Source organism: Ascaphus truei, unplaced genomic scaffold (genome assembly GCF_040206685.1).
Source record: "Ascaphus truei isolate aAscTru1 unplaced genomic scaffold, aAscTru1.hap1 HAP1_SCAFFOLD_1269, whole genome shotgun sequence".
NCBI classification, from domain to species: Eukaryota; Metazoa; Chordata; class Amphibia; order Anura; family Ascaphidae; genus Ascaphus; species Ascaphus truei.
In genome coordinates this window covers 41,253-58,883 of record NW_027454142.1, presented here as the reverse complement: position 1 = coordinate 58,883, position 17,631 = coordinate 41,253, and the positions used below count along the sequence as shown (strand labels likewise).

The following is a 17,631-nucleotide window of genomic DNA, read 5'->3' as shown; positions in this document are numbered from 1 at the left end:
ATGTTACATTTCAGAGAATATAAAATTATAGGAAAACAATTCCACTTTGTTCAGAAAACCAGAAAGTCTTGGTCCCAGGTGGACTGAATTTTTATTGCAAATAAGTTCCTTAATACACAAGTAAAGAATATAGTTACTTATTCTATTCTCTACTGTAAGACGTGCCACATTGCCCAATATTTGGGTACAGTGCCCAGATTGTGACCATGCACTACAGAGGTGAGATTCCCCCAACTCCAATTTGCTACACACTCCAAGAGAGATTATTGTGATCAGAGGTGGAATGAGAGGGGTGAGAAGGGTCGCTGCCCAGGGAGTAGCCTGACAGGGGGTACAGAAATCTCTTTTGGTGCATATATTGCGGAGCTGCATTGATTGACTTGTCAATCAGCTCTGCTGCCTATCCCATTGACATCATGATCCGGCACTGTGATCAGCTGCAGCGCTGACCCAGGTGTGTTAGTGCAGCACTTTACAGGGAGGGAACAGAGGTTGTGGATGACAGATGCTGGGGATAGGCCATGAGTACGGGCCAGAGTAAGGTGGAGACTTTCTGTACTCTGCATACAGGACACTGCATGCATGTCTGTGTGTGTGTGTGTGTGTGTGTGTGTGTGTATTCCAAGTGTCAGTGTGCATAAGTAAGTGTGCTCTGTAAGTATGCCTGTGTGGCAGGTATAGGGGGGTGGTTCAGCTGGAGGAACTTATCCAGGCACAAAAGCACATAGATGCCCCAGATTATACCACCCCAAATGCTGATAATATCCTGCTGCACTTTACAGAAGATGATGCAGATGTCAGTGGGTGGTGGGTTCATTAAATCCATCCATCATATCATAGCCACACTGTGCATATGATGTACTGAATCAATCACAGGAAGACATCTCCATGGTAGGGGTAGAAGTTAACAGAATATGTCCAGCACTGTGGTGTGTAGCCCATAAATAATAATTGTGCACATTACAGAACATACTTGCAACTGCAAGATCATTTTGCTGCTTGTAGTGTTTGCTCTTGTCCTGTGCAGTGTTGTCGTAGATCCGTCTCTTCAGTGTTCACTGCAATAAAAGTAAGACATTGCATTAATATTACAGAAGTTTGGGAGCTGAAATCCCACTATGCTGCAGACATTTTCCCTTTGCATAAGATTCTTGTGATTATATCTCAATGATGATCAATAACAACTACATCATAACACAGCCGCTCAATACAAAATATGTATTTGCTATCAATGGTCATGGAGGCCAAACGTCACACAATGTACAGATATACTGCTGCGGCCGAGTTTATTCGAGCATTTGCCCGTTCTTGGCCGCAGCAGTAACCTGGCGCGCGCCGGAGGGTGCCGGGCGCACGCCGAAGCAGCGGAGGAGCGCCCTCCGATCGGGGCTTTCTCCCTTCCGCTGCCGGGTCCGTCGGGTCCCCCGGAACCCCCTGCCGCTGTCCCCCACATCGCGGGACACCAGTGCTCCCTCGGGGAGCCCTGGACGCGCGTGCAGGGGGCGCAGGCACCCGATGACGCGTGACCGTGCATCGGTGATGCGCGGCACGCTGAGGGAGTGCGGCTAGCACGCCGGGGCATCCCCCGGCTTGCGGTGCTAGCCGTGCTTCAATAAAACGTGTCGGTAGTGTAGCAAGGATTATTTCTTCCTCTGGTGCATTATGATGGGATGTGTTGTAAGATTCTGCATTATTAGCATCACTGAATCTTTTGGAAACTGAGTAATATTCTATGTTTTAATGCAATATTATGGATGATCAGCCGGTAAAATAAAGCTTACTGTATCTGTAGCCATGCTCTACCCATGATGTGCTGAATCAATGACTGCAGAGTGATTCAGAGTGGTAAACATGACTGGAACTCATCTCTGAATAGAGGACAGAACAGCAGTGCAGAGTAGGAGGTGAATGTATCTCAAATGGAAGACTTAGTAGCTGTGTGGGGAGTAGACAGTACAGACTGATCAAATAAATAGTTAAAGGAGTATCTTCAACATTACTTGGCTTTGTTATCAACATTGAAGTTTCTCTTGTTTTTTCTGTTCTTTAAATCACTACTACTGATGCCATGTGTAACCTGTACTGAGAGATATACTCTACTGGCCTAGATGAAACCATATGATGCAAACAGGATTCATCCCACTCCAGATTCATATGATTGCACCACTTCAACCTTTAATAAAACACATAGAACTACAGCAGTGCGCTACTGCACATGTTCTTGTTATGAATGGTAGTAGATGTGGTCCTTGGGTCAATACTTCATACAGCAGCCACACTCTACTCATGATGTATTGAATCAACAAAAACCTGCATGGTACAGATCACAGGAAGGGTAGAGTAGAGGGGAATATGTCCAATGCGAAACCCTTAGCAGCTGGATTGTGTGGAGTCAACAAAACGACAAATACTAAATGAGAAATATACACATTGCTTATCTGTCTCTGTGTAGTCATTTTCCTCCTCTTCAACTGTCTTTCAAAATTTCTCTTCTGACAGAAAAGAAACACATGGCTTCAATATTCACTGTTCTTCCCTCCTGAAATAAAAGTTAAGCATTGCATGGTTATGATCATACATACAATGAACCTTGCGCCAAACCATGTGATCCAAAGTAAATCCACCTCCCTCCCATAGCTGTGTTCCTTCTAGAGCTTCTACCACACAAGTCATTAATGTTCGTGACACTGTACTGCAGTCACAGTCTGCACACAAAGTACTGAATCAATTACATCACACTGAAAAGGCAGTCTACATGATGCAATAGTTAACCATAATAACTCTGTCATGCAAATGACAGGAAAACCTATATGTATATCATTAGGGGAGAGGGGAAAAATAATTAAAAAATAAGTGCGACAAATAAAAACAGATTATAGGAAAGTAAATCCTTGCCCTGGGAACTTTACAATCTAATAGAAATGTTAGAAGACTTAAAGAGAGGCAGCAGTTGGGGGAAGAAGTGCAGTAGATGACAATGCTTGTCCTTAATGGTGGGTACAATTAGTAGAAAGCACATCTTGGGAACAATAGTTGTTAGCAGTGACTGTGGGTGTGGGACAGTAGCCACGAGTCAAAGTTTTTGAAATGCTTGATTTAAGTCGTGAATTTTAAGATTGGTCTTACATGTGGGTGGAAGAGGTTATGTTGGCATATACTGAGTGTGAGGAAGTTTCACATGTACGGTGCAGTGATGGAAAATGGTTTCAGGCAAGTGAGAGAACAGTAGAGGTGAAAGAAGTTTACAGGAGACAGTTATGGTTATAGTGCAAGAGACAAGCAAGGGCATAACGAGAGATCAAAGATGATATGCAAGAAGGAGCAGATTAATGGAGAGCCTTAACAAAAAGGTAAGGAGGAGAACTTTGTAGGTGATACAAAAACTTGATGGGATGCCAGGACAGGGATTTAAGGAGATGAGCAGAGACTGTTGTGGGAGAAAGTGAGATAATTCAAGCAGCAGAGTTTTGCATAGGAGAAAGTTATGAAGCATGGAGGCCTGTTAGTAGTATGTTAAAATAACCTATAGGATAACAGTATACATTGGAGTTTTAGCAGTAGGTTGAGAGGGGAAAGGGAAGATCTTGGCAATATTACAGAGAAAGAGGCAACACATTTTACCCATAGCCGTGCATGTGAATGGAGATGGAATTGAAGAGCCAAATGTTACTCCTATGCAACATGTTTGATGACAAGATAGATGGTAGTACTGTTTACTGTGATGGAGAAAGGGGATAATATGAGCCCAGTGTTAGACATTAAGTTTAAGGCAGTGGAGTGCCATCCATGAGCATATAGCCAGGAGACAACCCAAGAGTAGGGACTGGATTGCAGGAGTGAGAACAGGGGTGGATAGATTTGTGTGTGTATCATCCGCATAGAGATTATATCTAAGGCCAAAAGCATTGATGAAGTCACCAAATGATAGTATGTAGAGAGAAAGAGAGATCTCAGAACAGAGCCCTGATGTATACCCACAGACAGATCAATAGAAGACGAAGACATGTTAGCAACAGAGATGGAGAATGTGTGACAGGAAAGTTATGATGAAAACCAGGATAGAACTTTGTTACTGATACCAAGAGAGAGTTTAGAATATGAAGGAGGAGAGTGATTGAGAGCATCAAACGCAGCCGATAGATCAAGTAGGATTAGTAGGGAAAAACCTTGGGAATTAGCTTTAAGCACAGTCTGTAGAACGTGCTGTACGAAAGGCAGGTTGTAAAGGATCCAGGAGGGCATGTGATTTAAGAATGTTGACACTAGCAATTAGAAGGCAAACAGCATGAGGGATACAGAGCGGTAGTTAGTAAGGCACATAGGGTGTAGGTTGTTTCTGACAAAAGGGTGACCGCTACAGGCTTAAAGTAAGAGGGCAAAAATCCAGAGAATAGGGAGAAATTGAAGATGTGGGTGAGAGTGGGGACTAAGAGATGCAGTAAGGTGTGAGGGGATACGATCTAGAGGGCATGTGGTAGAGGGAGAATAGAAGATGATTAGCTTCCAGCTCTGTAAGAGAAGAAAAGGAGTCAAGTGCAGAAGGAGATTTGGGTAGAAGGAGAGAAGGGGGAAGGGACAGAAGGAATCTCCTTTTGGGTGGCATCCACCTTGCCTCTGAAGTAGTCAAATGCTTGAGGAGAAGTGAAGGAAGGATGGCAAGTGGGAGGAGAAGGTCAGTGGAGGGAGTCAAATACAGAGAAAAAAAACAGCGTAAATTAAATTTGAGTGTTGATGAGTGTGGAAAAAAGTAGTGTATTTAGCCCTAGAGAGCAGCTTTATACAGGACAGGAGACATTTTTACTGTAGAAAAATCAAACAAAGTGTGAGATTTCCTCCGTAGGTATTAAGAACAGCGAGTGGAAGTGTGATGAGTGTGTTTGGGAATTTAGCCAAAGGTGTGGGTTAGAGGGATGAGTGTGTCAGAGCCTATAGGGGGCATATAGATAGGAGGATAGCATTGTAAGAGTTAATAAGATTGTTAGTTTAAGCAGAAAGAAAGAGAGAGAAGAGAGAAGAGAGGTTAGAGTAGATGTCAGAGGAGAGTTTAATTAAGCAGAGGCAAATCAGTGGGACAGGTAAGATGCGGTGAGGGGAATGACTGATTGTGACTGATGAGAGCAGAAGAGGTTATGTACAACTAGAGCCTTGTTAGTAAGAGTGGACATTCCAGAGGGCACAGGAGAAGGGAAGAGAAAAGTAAGGAAAGGAATGTGGATTACATTAGATAGGTTAACACTCTTAGTAGGGAGGCCTGATGTGTATATGAGCCGGTCCAAGATTATAAGAGATATCCCCCAACATCAGCGAGCATAGAAGGAGACACAGAGATAGGTGTAGAGAGAGACAGAGATAGGGATATGTAGAGAGAGAAGGGCGTCAAGAGAATGAGACAGATAGGCGTAGAGAGAGGAGACATAGAGAGAGGGGGCTTTGAGAGGGGGGCGTAGAGAATGAGGGAAGGTGGAAGAGAATAGGATGTGCAGGAGTGCATTTCATTGAGCAGTGCAGAAATAGCTGCAATAGAGGTCTGTACAAATGGTGCTTTGTGTAGACACATGCAAAGGTAGGGGAAGGAAAGTGTATAGAACATGTGGATAAAAGCAGGAGTGTGGAAGTTAGAGAAATTAGAAAAGTTTTACAGAGGAGTGAGGAAACAGTAAACAGAAAGAACAAGAGAGAGGTTACATTGGGATGACGTGCTGTGGTAGAGAGAAATGCTAGGAGAGAGCCTCCAGATATTAGAGGACATGAATTGAGAGAGCAAATGTATAAATCAAAACCGGAGGGGGAGGTATAGCACGAAAGCTTGCACAGCAGTTGATGAAGATTATAGTCTTAAAGTTGCGTGTACCTGTCAGGGCACTCAAGAAGGTCAATGCTCACAAGTGCAGAGTTCATGAAGAAATGCTGAATCCAGTTCCCCTCCAATTTAATTTTAATATAACTTTTTCATTCTTCATTACTGCAAAAAGCAAACAAAACAAAACCACATTGCATTACTATTTTCAAAATGGATTGAATGACATATTCAACAGTAACTGTGTGATGCCAATATTGCCTTCTCACTCGTAGGCCAGTACGGTCAGGTACCCAGTACTGATAAAACAATAAGTGCCCGTACTAAGTACCAATATGAATTATAAGGAAATGTAAAATCTCCAGGTCTCTCTCCATCTCTGCAACAGATATATGGATAAGCCCATATTAAGGCATCACGTGACCGGAGCCGTCACTGACTGGGTATACGCAAAGATGCAGGGAGATGCAAAGAAAGGGAGGGAGAGAGACAGGGAGAAGATGGGAAACGGAGGGAGGCACGGATGGCAGGCCTCTCTCTTTCACTGGTGCATGCAAGGAGCTGGTCCCAACATCCACAAAGTGTGTGTGTATTATTGGTTGTGTTTTATGGCGGTAGGAGGATAGTGTGTATATTGTGTGTGTGTGGGAGTATTATATTGTGTGTAGGGTATTATAGTGTGTATATTATGTTGAGGTGCAGAGGAGAGTGTTAGATTGGGTATCTTGTGTTAGGGGGTATTGTGTATATTGTGTTTAAGACTATAATATTATTGGGGAGATTATTATTGAGGAGGTATTAAAGTGTGTATTGTGGGGAGTATTAGTGTATGTATTATTTGTGGGTGACAGATGCTGTGGGTAGGCCAAGAGTACGGGCCAGACTAAGGTGGAGACTTTCTGTACTCTGCATACAGGACTCTACATGTACTGCAGAGGTGAAATTCCCCCAACTCCAATTTGCTACACTCTCCAAGAGAGAATATTGTGATCAGAGGTGGAAGATGAGCAGGGTCACTGCCCAGGGAGTAGCCTGTCAGGGGGCATGGAAATCTCTTTTGGTGCGTATGTTGCCACGTGGCATTGATTGACCGGTCAATTAGCTCTGCTTCCTATCACAGTGACATGATCCGGTGCTGTGATCGGTTGCAGCGCTGACCAAGGTGTGTTAGTGCAGCAATTTACAGGGAGGGAACAGAGGTTGTGGGTGACAGATGCTGGGGGTAGGCCAAGAGTACGGGCCAGAGCAAGGTGGAGATATTCTGTACTCTGCATGCCCATCCTGCATGCCCAGGACTCTGCATGCATGCCAGTGGCTGTGGGGTGTGTGTGTGTAGGTATGCCAAGTGTCAGTGTGCATAAGTAAGTGTGCTGTGTGTGTAAGTAAGTTTGCCTGTGTGCAGGAGGTGTAGGGGGGTGGGGGGCGGGGGGCGGTTCAGCTGGAGGACTTTACCCAGCACAAAAGCACATAGATGCCTCTGATTATATCACCCCAAATGCTGATAATATCCTGCTGTAGATGCACTTTACAGAAGATGATACAGATGTCATCAGTGTTTGGTGGGTTCATTAAATCAATCCATCATATAATAGCCACACTGTGCATATGATGTACTGAATCAGTAACACCAATCACAGGAAGACATCTCCATGGTAGGGGTAGTGTTGAAGTTAACAAAATATGTCCAGCACTGTGGTGTGGAGCCCATACATAATAATTGTGCACATTACCAGAACAACATATTGTCAACTGCATGATCATTTTGCTGCTTGTAGTGTATACTCTTGTCCTGTGCAGTGTTGTAGTAGATCCGTCTCTTCGGTGTTCACTGCAATAAAAGTAAGACATTGCATTAATATTACAGAAGTTTGGGGGCTGAAATCCCACTATGCTAATGACAGTTTCCCTTTGCATAAGATTCTTGTGATTATATCTCAATGATGATCAATAACAACTACATCATAACACAGCTGCTCTATACAGAATATGTATTTGCCATCAATGGTCATGGAGGCAATATGTCACACAATGTACATATATAGCAAGGATTATTTCTTCCTCTGGTGTATTATGATGGGAGGGTGAGATTCTGCATTATCAGCATCAGTAAATCTGTAGGAAACTGAGTGATATTCTATTTTTTAATGCAATATTAGGGTAAAATAAAGCTTGCTGTATCTATAGCCATGCTCTACCCATGATGTGCTGAATCAATGACTGCAGAGCGATTTAGAGTGGTAAACATGACTTGAACTCATCTCTGAATAGAGGGTAGCACAGTAGTGCAGAGTAGAAGGTGAATGTATCTCAAATGGAAACCCTTAGCAGCTGTGTGGGGAGTAGACAGTACAGACTGACCAAGTAAATAGTAAAAAGTAGTAACTTCAACATTACTTGGTTTTGTTCTCCACTCCTGTTTTTCTGTTCTTTAAATCACTAATACTGATGCCATATGTAACCTGTACTGAGAGTTATATACTCTACTGGCCTAGATCAAATTAAATGATGCAAACAGGATCCCTCCCACTCAAGATTCATATGATTGCACCACCTCAACCTTTCATAGCAATAACATAGAACTGCAGCAGTGCGCTACTGCACATGTTCTTGTTATGAATGGTAGTAGATGTGGTCCTTGGGTCAGTACTTCATACTGTAGCCACACTCTATTCATGATGTATTGAATCAACAAAAATCTGCATGGTACAGATCACAGGAAGGGGTGGAGTAGAGGTGAATATGTCCAATGCGAAACCCTTAGCAGCCGGATTTTTTGGAGTCAATAAAACGACAAATACTAAATGAGAAATATACACATTGCTTATCTGTCTCTGTGTAGTCATTTTCCTCCTCTTCAACTGTCCTTCAATTTTCTATTTTGCAAGAAAATGAACACATGGCTTCAATATTCACTTCTGTTCTGCAGTCTTTCCTCTTGAAATAAAAAAGTTAAGCATTGCATTATTATTATTATAATTATTATTGACGATACATACAATGAACCTTGCTCCAAACCATGTGATACAAAGCAAATCCACCTCCCTCCCACAGCTGTGCTCCTTCTAGAGCTTCTACCACACAAGTTATTCATGTCAGTGAAACTGTACTGCAGTCCCGGTCTGCACACAATCTACTGAATCAATGACATCACACTGTGTCACACAATGTCATGCTAACGACAGGAAACAATCTTTGTATATATCTTTGTATATATAATAATAATAATAATAATAATAATAATAAAAAAAATAAGACAGGACAGACACTCCTACATTGCAATCAATAGAAAATAACTGGGACAGGCACTTCAAGGATGCATACGGTCCCGGATAAACTGTAGCTACCTATACACGTGTGCCTTGTCTTTAGACTCTGCAAATATCTCTATTTATATACCACCCATTGTGTACTCAGCGCTTTACAAGAGAGACCAAAAAGTACAGGAAATTATTATACAATAAGTTCAACAAACAAAAACAGACAATAGGAAAGTAAATCCCTGTCCTGGGTAGTTTACAATCTAAGAGAAATGTAAGGAGACTTACAGAGAGACAACAGGTGGGGGAACAAGTGCAGTAGATGACAATGCTTGTCCTTAATGGTGGGTACTTGTAGTATAAAGCACTTCTTGGGAACAATAGTTAGTGACTGAATGAGTGACAGTAGCAACGAGTAAAAGCTATTGAAATGCTTCATTTAAGTTGTGAATTTTAAGGTTGATCTTAAATGTGGGTGGAAGAGGGTATGTTGGCATATACTGAGTGTGTGTGAGTTTCACAGGTAAATTGATGGGAAAGGGTTTCAGGCAAGAGAGCGAGTGCGCAGTAGAGGTGTAAGAAGTATAATGGAGACAGTTATTAGTAGAGCTTAGGAGACGAGGAAGGGCATAACGAGACCAAAGATGATATGTAGGAAGGAGCAGATGAATAGAGAATAGTGTTGGACTGGGTCCTCAACTATAAAAAAATGGGTAACGGGTACCCGGCCAAAATGAAAGGTTCTACCCGGTCGGGTACACGGTTTGGCACTTACCTTCCGGGTGGCGGTGACATCTAGGATCAGCAGCAGTCCTGTGACGGTGGCAGCATCTGTGGTGTCTTCAGCCGGCGGGGGAGCTGCAGGCTCACAGACACAGCTTACCTGCTTCGGTGCTGTGGAAGTGATTCCTGCAGCTCCCCCCGCCAGGTGAAGACACCTCTGATGCTGCCAACATCAGAGGACTGCTGCTGCTGATCCTAGATGTCTTAGGAAAGGTAAGTATAAAAGATTATTTCCAGCTGCCCTGACATTACCCGACGCCGGGTATTACCCGGCCAAGTCCACTTCTCAGTGGCCGGTTTCGAGTAATGTCCGGGTAGCTGGAAATGTGTTGGGTAACGCCGGGTACTCGGTACACCACTAATAGAGAACCTTAACAAAAAGGTAAGGAGGAGAACTTTGTAGGTGATCTGAAACTTGATGGGAAGCAAGGAGAGGGATTTAAGGAGGAGGAGGAGATGAGCAGATACTGTTGTGGGAGAAAGGGAAATTATTCAAGCAGCAGAGTTTTGGATAGATTGCAAATGAGAAAGTTGTGAAGCAGGGAGCCCTGTTAGCAGTATGTTAACCCATACGATAAGGGCATGCATTGGCGTTTTAGCAGTAGATTGACAGAGAAAAGGGCAAATCTTGGAAATATTACAGAGAAAGAATCGACAAACTTTAGCCAGTGTCGTGAATGAAGATGGAAAGGGAAGAGTCAAATGTTACTCCTAGGCAATGTGCTTTCATGACAGGATGATGGTAGTACTGTTTACTGCGATGGAGAAAGGTGATATTAGGCCAGATTTAGGGGGAAATATGAGGAGCTCAGTTTTAGACATTAGGTTTAAGGCAGAAGAGTGTCATCCATGGAGGATATAGCCAGGAGGCGACCCGAAACTAGGAACTAAATTGCAGGAGTGACGGTAGGGTGGATAGGTGTGTGTATCATCTGCATAGAGATGATATCAAGGGCCAAAATAGTTGATAAGGTCAACTAGTGATAGTATGTAGTGAGAGAGGTCCCAGAACAGAGTCCTGAGGTATACCAACAGACAAAACAACAGGAGACAAAGACACGTTAGCAACAGAGATGGAGAATGTGTGATGGAGAAGTATGATGAAAACCAGGATATAAGTTTGCTGCGGATACGAAGAAAGAGTTTAGAATATGAATGAGAAGAGTGATTGACAGTATCAAAAGCAGAAGAGAGATCAAGCAGGATTAGTAAGTAAAATGGACCTTGGGAATTTTCTTTATGTACATAATTGGTTACATTGGGAAAGGCAGATTGTGAAGGGCCCAGAGGAGCATGTGATTTAAGAATGTTGATCAAACGGGAGATCACAAGACGTTCTAGCAATTAGGAGGCAAATGGTAGGACGGATACAGGGCGATAGTTAGAAATTCACACAAGGTCAAGGTTATTTTTGAGAATAGGGGTGACCACTGCATGCTTAAAAGGAAGAGTTGAAAGAGCCAAAGGATATGGAGGAATTGAAGATGTGGGTGAGAGTGAGAATATAGGATTGAGAGGGCATGTGGTAGAGGGAGAAGAGAAGATCAGGTTCCAGCTTTGTGACAGGAGAAAAGGAGTCAAGAGTGCAATGAGATCTAGATAGAAAAAGAGAGAGGGGGAAGGGAGAGAACGAATCTACTTGTGGATGGCATCCACCTTGCCTCAAGTGAGCAAAGGCTTGAGGAGAAATAAAGGATGGATGTTAAGTGGGAGGAGAAAGTCAGTGGTGGGACTCAAATACATAGAAGACAGTGTGAATGAAATTGGAGTGTTGATGAGTGAGGAAAAAGTAGTGTTTGACCTTAAAAAAAGGAGCAGAGTTTTACAGAACAGGACAAAGGTTTAGTGTAGAAAATCAGACTGTGAGATTTCCTCCATAGGTGTTAAGAGCAGCAGTGTGATGTGATGAAGTGTGATGAGAGCGTGCTTGTGAATTAAACCAATGCATGGGTTAGGCTGCGTCTATAGTAAGCACGCAACAGAAGGCAAAGTTAGCGCATGCCTGTCGCTCCAGCAATCCCTGCACTGAGGTCCGAGGCGACGGGGAGGCCCTGCATCGCTCGCACGCACTGTGGACGACCAAGCGTGTGCCCATGATAATCACGGCCTTAGAGGGATGAGTGTGTCAGAGCCTAGAAGGGGCATATAGATGATGGAGGAGGAGGGAGGAGGAGATGATAGCATTGTAAGAGTTAACAAGATAGTTAGTTTAAGCAGAAAGTGAGGAGAGGTTAGAGATAAGGGTAGATGTCAGAGGAGAGAGTTCAATTAAGCTGAGGTATCGAGTAGGACAGGGGTGAGGGGAATGAGAAGTGGTGGACATTCCAGAGGGCACGTGAGAAGGGAAGAGTAAAGTGAGACAAGGAATGTGGATTACATAAGATGGGTTAATACGCTTAGCAGGGAGGTGGAGAGAGAGGCAAGAGGCAGAGGGTGGTGTAGGGGTAGAGGAAGAGATGTTGCATGTACCTTGTCAGAACATTAAAGAACGTCAATTCACACTGGTGCAGAGTTGATGATGAAATGCTGAATCCAGTTCACGTCCAATTCAATTTTAACAGAACTTTTTCATTCTTCATTACTGCAAAAAAAAAAGTAAAAAACAATGCATTACTATTTTCAAAATGGATTGAATTCCCCCACCAATGACTATGTGTTACCAATATATCCCTCTCAGTCCCACTGCAGCACATACTGTACCAGTGTGAAAGTAAGAAGGTACACAGTACCGGTAAAACAATACGTGCCGGTACTATGCACCATATGAATTATAAGGGGATGTAAATCTCCCAGTCTCTCTCCATATCCGCAACAGAGCGGGCTCCGGTCAGTGGCATGGATGCCCATATATGGGTATGCTCATATTTGGGCATCCCATGTCACTGACCGGAGCCGGCTCTGAGTATAGGGATATATGCGGAGACGCAGAGGTGCAAGGAAATGGGAGGAGGCACGGTGAGAAACAGGGAGAGACCACAGGAAGATAGAGGGCAACAACTTCCACAAGGTACTTGTATGGGTATAATTGTTTGTATTTTGTGCAGAGGGGGTAATTTCAGATAAAATACAATTCTCCACCCTCTACGAAACAATTCCACTTTGTTCAGTAAGCCAGAAAGTCTTGGTCCCATGTGGACTGAATTTAATGCAAATAAGGTCCTTAATACACAAGTAAAGAATAAAGTTACTTATTCTCTACTGTAAGAAGTGCCACATTGCCCACTATTTGGGTCCTGTGCCCAGATTGTGACCATGCATGGCAGAGGTGAGATTCCCCCAACTCCAATTTGCTACACTCTCCAAGAGAGATAATTGTGATCAGAGGTGGAACTAGGGGAGGGTGTGAGCAGGGTCACTGCCCAGGGAGTAACCTGACTGGGGGCACGGAAATCTCATTTAGTGCATATGTTGCGGCACTGCATTGATTGACCGGTCAATCTGCACTGCTGCCTGTCACAGTGACATCCTGATCGGGCACTGTGATCAGCTATAGCACTGACCCAGGTGAGATAGTTCAGCACTTTACAAGGAGGGAACAGATGTTGTGGGTGACAGATGCTGGAGGTAGGCCAAGACTGTTGGCCAGAGTAACGTGGAGACTTACTGCACTCTGCATGCCCATCCTCTCCCTGACATCAGGGGAAGGAAGTGGCCCTGGGGTGTGTGTAGGTATGCCAGATGTCAGTGTATGCATAAGTAAGTATGCCTGTGTAGTGGGAGGTGTAGGGGCGTTAAGCTGGAGGACTTAAAACAGGCACAAAAGCACATAGATACCTCTGATTATACCGCACCAAATGCTGATAATATCATGCTGTAGCTGCACTTTACAGAAGATGATGCAGATGTCATCATTGGTTGGTGGGTTCATTAAATCAATCCATCATATCATAACCACACTGTGCATATGATGTACTGAATCAGTAACACCAGGAAGACATCTCCATGTTAGGAGTAGAGTTGAAGTTAACAGAATATGTCCAGCACTGTGGTGTGTAGCCCATAAATAATAATTGTGCACATTACCAGAACAACATACTGTCAACTGCAAGATCATTTTGCTGCTTGTAGCGTATGCTCATCCTGTACAGTGTTGTAGTAGATCCGTCTCTTCAGTGTTCACTGCAACAAAAGTAAGACATTGCATTAATATTACAGACGTGTGGGGGCTGAAATCTCACTTCGCTGCGGACAATTTCCCTTTGCATAAGATTCTTGTGATTATGTCAATGATGATCAATAACTGCATCATAACACAGCCGCTCTATACAGAAGATGTACTTGCTCTCAATGGTCATGGAGGTAATACGTCACACAATGTACAGATATAGCAAGGATTATTTCTCCCACTGGTGCATTATGGCATTATGATGGGAAATGTTGTGAGATTCTGCATTATCAGCATCACTGAATCTTTTGGAAATTAAGTGATATTCTATGTTTTAATGCAATATTATGGATGATCAGCCGGTAAAATAATAATAGCTTGCTGTATCTGTAGCCATGCTCTACCCATGATGTGCTGAACCAATGACTGCAGAGAGATTCAGAGTGGTAAACATGACTGGAACGCATCTCTGAATAATGGGCAGCAAAGCAGTGCAGAATAGGAGGTGAAAGTATTTAAAATGGAAGATCCTTAGCAGCTGTGTGGGGAGTAGACAGTACAGACTGACCAAGTAAATGGTAAAAGGAGTAACTTCAACATTACTTGGCTTTGTACTCCACATTGAAGCTTTCCTCCTCTTTAAATCACTAATACTGATGCCATGTGTAACCTGTACTGAAAGTTATATAATCTACTGGCCTAGATGAAACCATATGATGCAAACAGGATCCATCCCACTCCAGATTCATAGAATTGAACCACCTCAACCTTTCATAACAATCACATAGAACTGCAGCTGTGCGCTACTGCACATGTTCTTGTTATGAATGGTAGTAGATGTGGTCCTTGGGTCTTTACTTCATACTGTAGCCACCCTCTACTCATGATGTATTGAATCAACGAAAACTTGCATGGTTCAGATCACAGGAAGGGGTAGAGTAGAGATGAAAATATTCAATGTGAAACCCGTAGCAGCCGGATTGTGTGGAGTCAATAAAACGACAAATACTAAATGGTAAATGAGAAATATACACATTGCTTATCTGTCTCTGTGTAGTAATTTTCCTTCTCTTCAACTGTCCTTCAAATTTTCTCTTTTGCAAGAAAAGGAACACATGGCTTCAATATTCACTTCTGTTCTGCAGTCATCCCTCCTGAAATAAAAGTTAAGCATTGCATTGTTATTATGATAATACATACAATAAACCTTGCTCCAAACCATTTGATGCAAAGCAAATCCACCTCCCACCCACAGCTGTGCTCCTTCTAGAGCATGCATGTCAAACTCCAGTCCTCGAGGGTCCCAAACAGGCCAGGTTTTCAGTAGGGATATCCTGAAAACCTGGCCTGTTTGCTGCCCTCGAGGACTGGAGTTTGACATCCTTGTTCTTGAGCTTCTACCACGCAAGTCATCCATGTGAGTGACACTGTACTGCAGTCCTGGTCTGCACACAATCTACTGAATCAATGACATCACACTGTAAAGGCAATCTACAAGATGTATTAGTTGTCCACACTTCCGAAATGTTACTTTTATGTCCAAATCACTTATTCCCATGACCTGATATTTGTATTTGTTATTTATAGGATTGTCACAAAGAGTTGATGAGGTCACCAAATGATAGTATGTAGAGAGAAAGAGAGATCTCAGAACAGAGCCCTGATGTATACCCACAGACAGATCAATAGAAGACGAAGACATGTTAGCAACAGAGATGGAGAATGTGTGACAGGAAAGTTATGATGAAAACCAGGATAGAACTGTGTTACGGATACCAAGAGAGAGTTTAGAATATGAAGGAGGAGAGTGATTGAGAGCATCAAACGCAGCAGATAGATCAAGTAGGATTAGTAGGGAAAAGTGACCTTGGGAATTTGCTTTAAGCACAGTCTGTAGAACGAGCTGTACGAAAGGCAGGTTGTAAAGGATCCAGGAGGGAATGTGATTTAAGAATGTTGACATTCTAGCAATTAGGAGACAAACAGCAGGAGGGATACAGGGCGGTAGTTAGTAAGGCACATAGGGTGTAGGTTGTTTCTGAGAAAAGGGTGACCACTACAGGCTTAAAGTAAGAGGGTAAAGAGCCAGAGAATAGGGAGGAATTGAAGATGTGGGTGAGAGTGGGGACTAAGAGATGCAGTAAGGTGTGAGGGGATACGATCTAGAGGGCATGTGGTAGAGGGAGAAGAGAAGATGATTAGCTTCCAGCTCTGTAAGAGAAGAAAAGGAGTCAAATGCAGAAGGAGAATTAGGTAGAAGGAGAGAAGGGGGAAGGGACAGAAGGAATCTCCTTGTGGGTGGCATCCACCTTGCCTCTGAAGTAGTCAAATGCTTGAGGAGAAGTGAAGGAAGGATGGCAAGTGTGAGGAGAAGGTTAGTGGAGGGAGTCAAATACAGGGAAAAAAAGACAGCGTAAATTAAATTTGAGTGTTGATGAATGTGAAAAAAAAGTAGTGTGGTTTGGCCCCAGAGAGCAGCTTTATACAGGACTGGAGACATTTTTACTGTAGAAAAATCAAATATCAATTGTGTGATTTCCTTCATAGGCATTAAGAACAGCGAGTGGAAGTGTGATGAACATGTTTGGGAATTTAGCCAAGGGTGTGGGCTAGAGGGACAAGTGTGTCAGAGCCTAGAGGGGGCATATAGATAGGAGGATAGCATTGTAAGAGTTAATAAGATTGTTAGTTTAAGCGGAAAGAGAGAGAGAGCAGAGAGGTTAGAGTAGATGTCAGAGGAGAGTTTAATTAAGCAGAGGCAAATCAGTGGGACAGGTAAGATGGGGTGAGGGGAATGACTGATTGTGAATGATGAGAGCAGAAGAGGTCATGTACAACTAGAGCCTTGTTAGTCAGAGAACGGACATTCCAGATGGCATAGGAGAAGGGAAGAGAAAAGTAAGGAAAGGAATGTGGATTACATTAGATAGGTTAACACTCTTAGCAGGGAGGCAGAGGCAGGGAGGCCCGATGTGTATATGAGCAGGTTCAAGATTATAAGAGATATCCCACACATCAGCAAACATAGAAGGAGACACAGAGATAGGTGTAGAGAGAGACAGAGATAGCTCTATGTAGAGAGAGAGGGACGTAGAGAGAATGAGACAGATAGGCGCAGAGAGAGGGGGCGCAGAGAGAGGAGGCGCCAAAAGAGGGGGCGCAGAGAGAGGGGGCACAGAGAATAGGATATTAAAGAGTGCTTTTCATTGAGCAGTGCAGAAATAGCTGCAATAGAGGTCTGTACAAATGGTGCAGTGTGTAGACACATGCAAAGGTAGGGGAAGGAAAGGGGAGAACATGTGGATAAAAGCAGGAGTGTGGAAGTTAGAGAAATTAGAAAAGTTTAACAGAGGAGTGAGGAAACAGCAAGCAGAAAGAACAAGAGAGAGGTTACATTGGGATGACGTTCTGTGGTAAAGAGAAAATGCTAGGAGAGAGCTTTCAAATATTAGAGGACATGAATTGAGGGAGCAAATGTATAAATCAAAACCTGAGGGGGAGGTATAGCACGAAAGCTTGCACAGCAGATTATAGTCTTAATGTTGCGTGTACCTGTCAGGGTATTCAAGAAGTTAAATTCTCACAAGTGCAGAGTTCATGATGAAATGCTGAATCTAGTCCCCCTCCAATTTAATTTTAATATAACTTTTCCATTCTTCATTACTGCAAAAAGCAAACAAAACAAAACC

The 17,631-nt window shown here is 43.2% G+C and overlaps 1 long non-coding RNA gene across 1 annotated transcript in view; it reads right to left on the bottom strand.

Moving 5' to 3' along the window:
- Positions 1-2,433: 2,433 nt before the first annotated feature.
- Positions 2,434-17,631, bottom strand: part of LOC142475562 (uncharacterized) — a 35,291-nt gene continuing 20,093 nt past the window's right edge. The window contains exons 13-20 of the long non-coding RNA XR_012791006.1: positions 17,495-17,605; positions 14,977-15,096; positions 13,861-13,956; positions 12,307-12,418; positions 8,612-8,731; positions 7,528-7,625; positions 5,852-5,962; positions 2,434-2,539 (exon numbers count right to left, since the gene is read on the bottom strand). This is a non-coding gene — a long non-coding RNA (uncharacterized LOC142475562). The remainder of the gene's footprint in view (positions 2,540-5,851; positions 5,963-7,527; positions 7,626-8,611; positions 8,732-12,306; positions 12,419-13,860; positions 13,957-14,976; positions 15,097-17,494; positions 17,606-17,631) is intronic.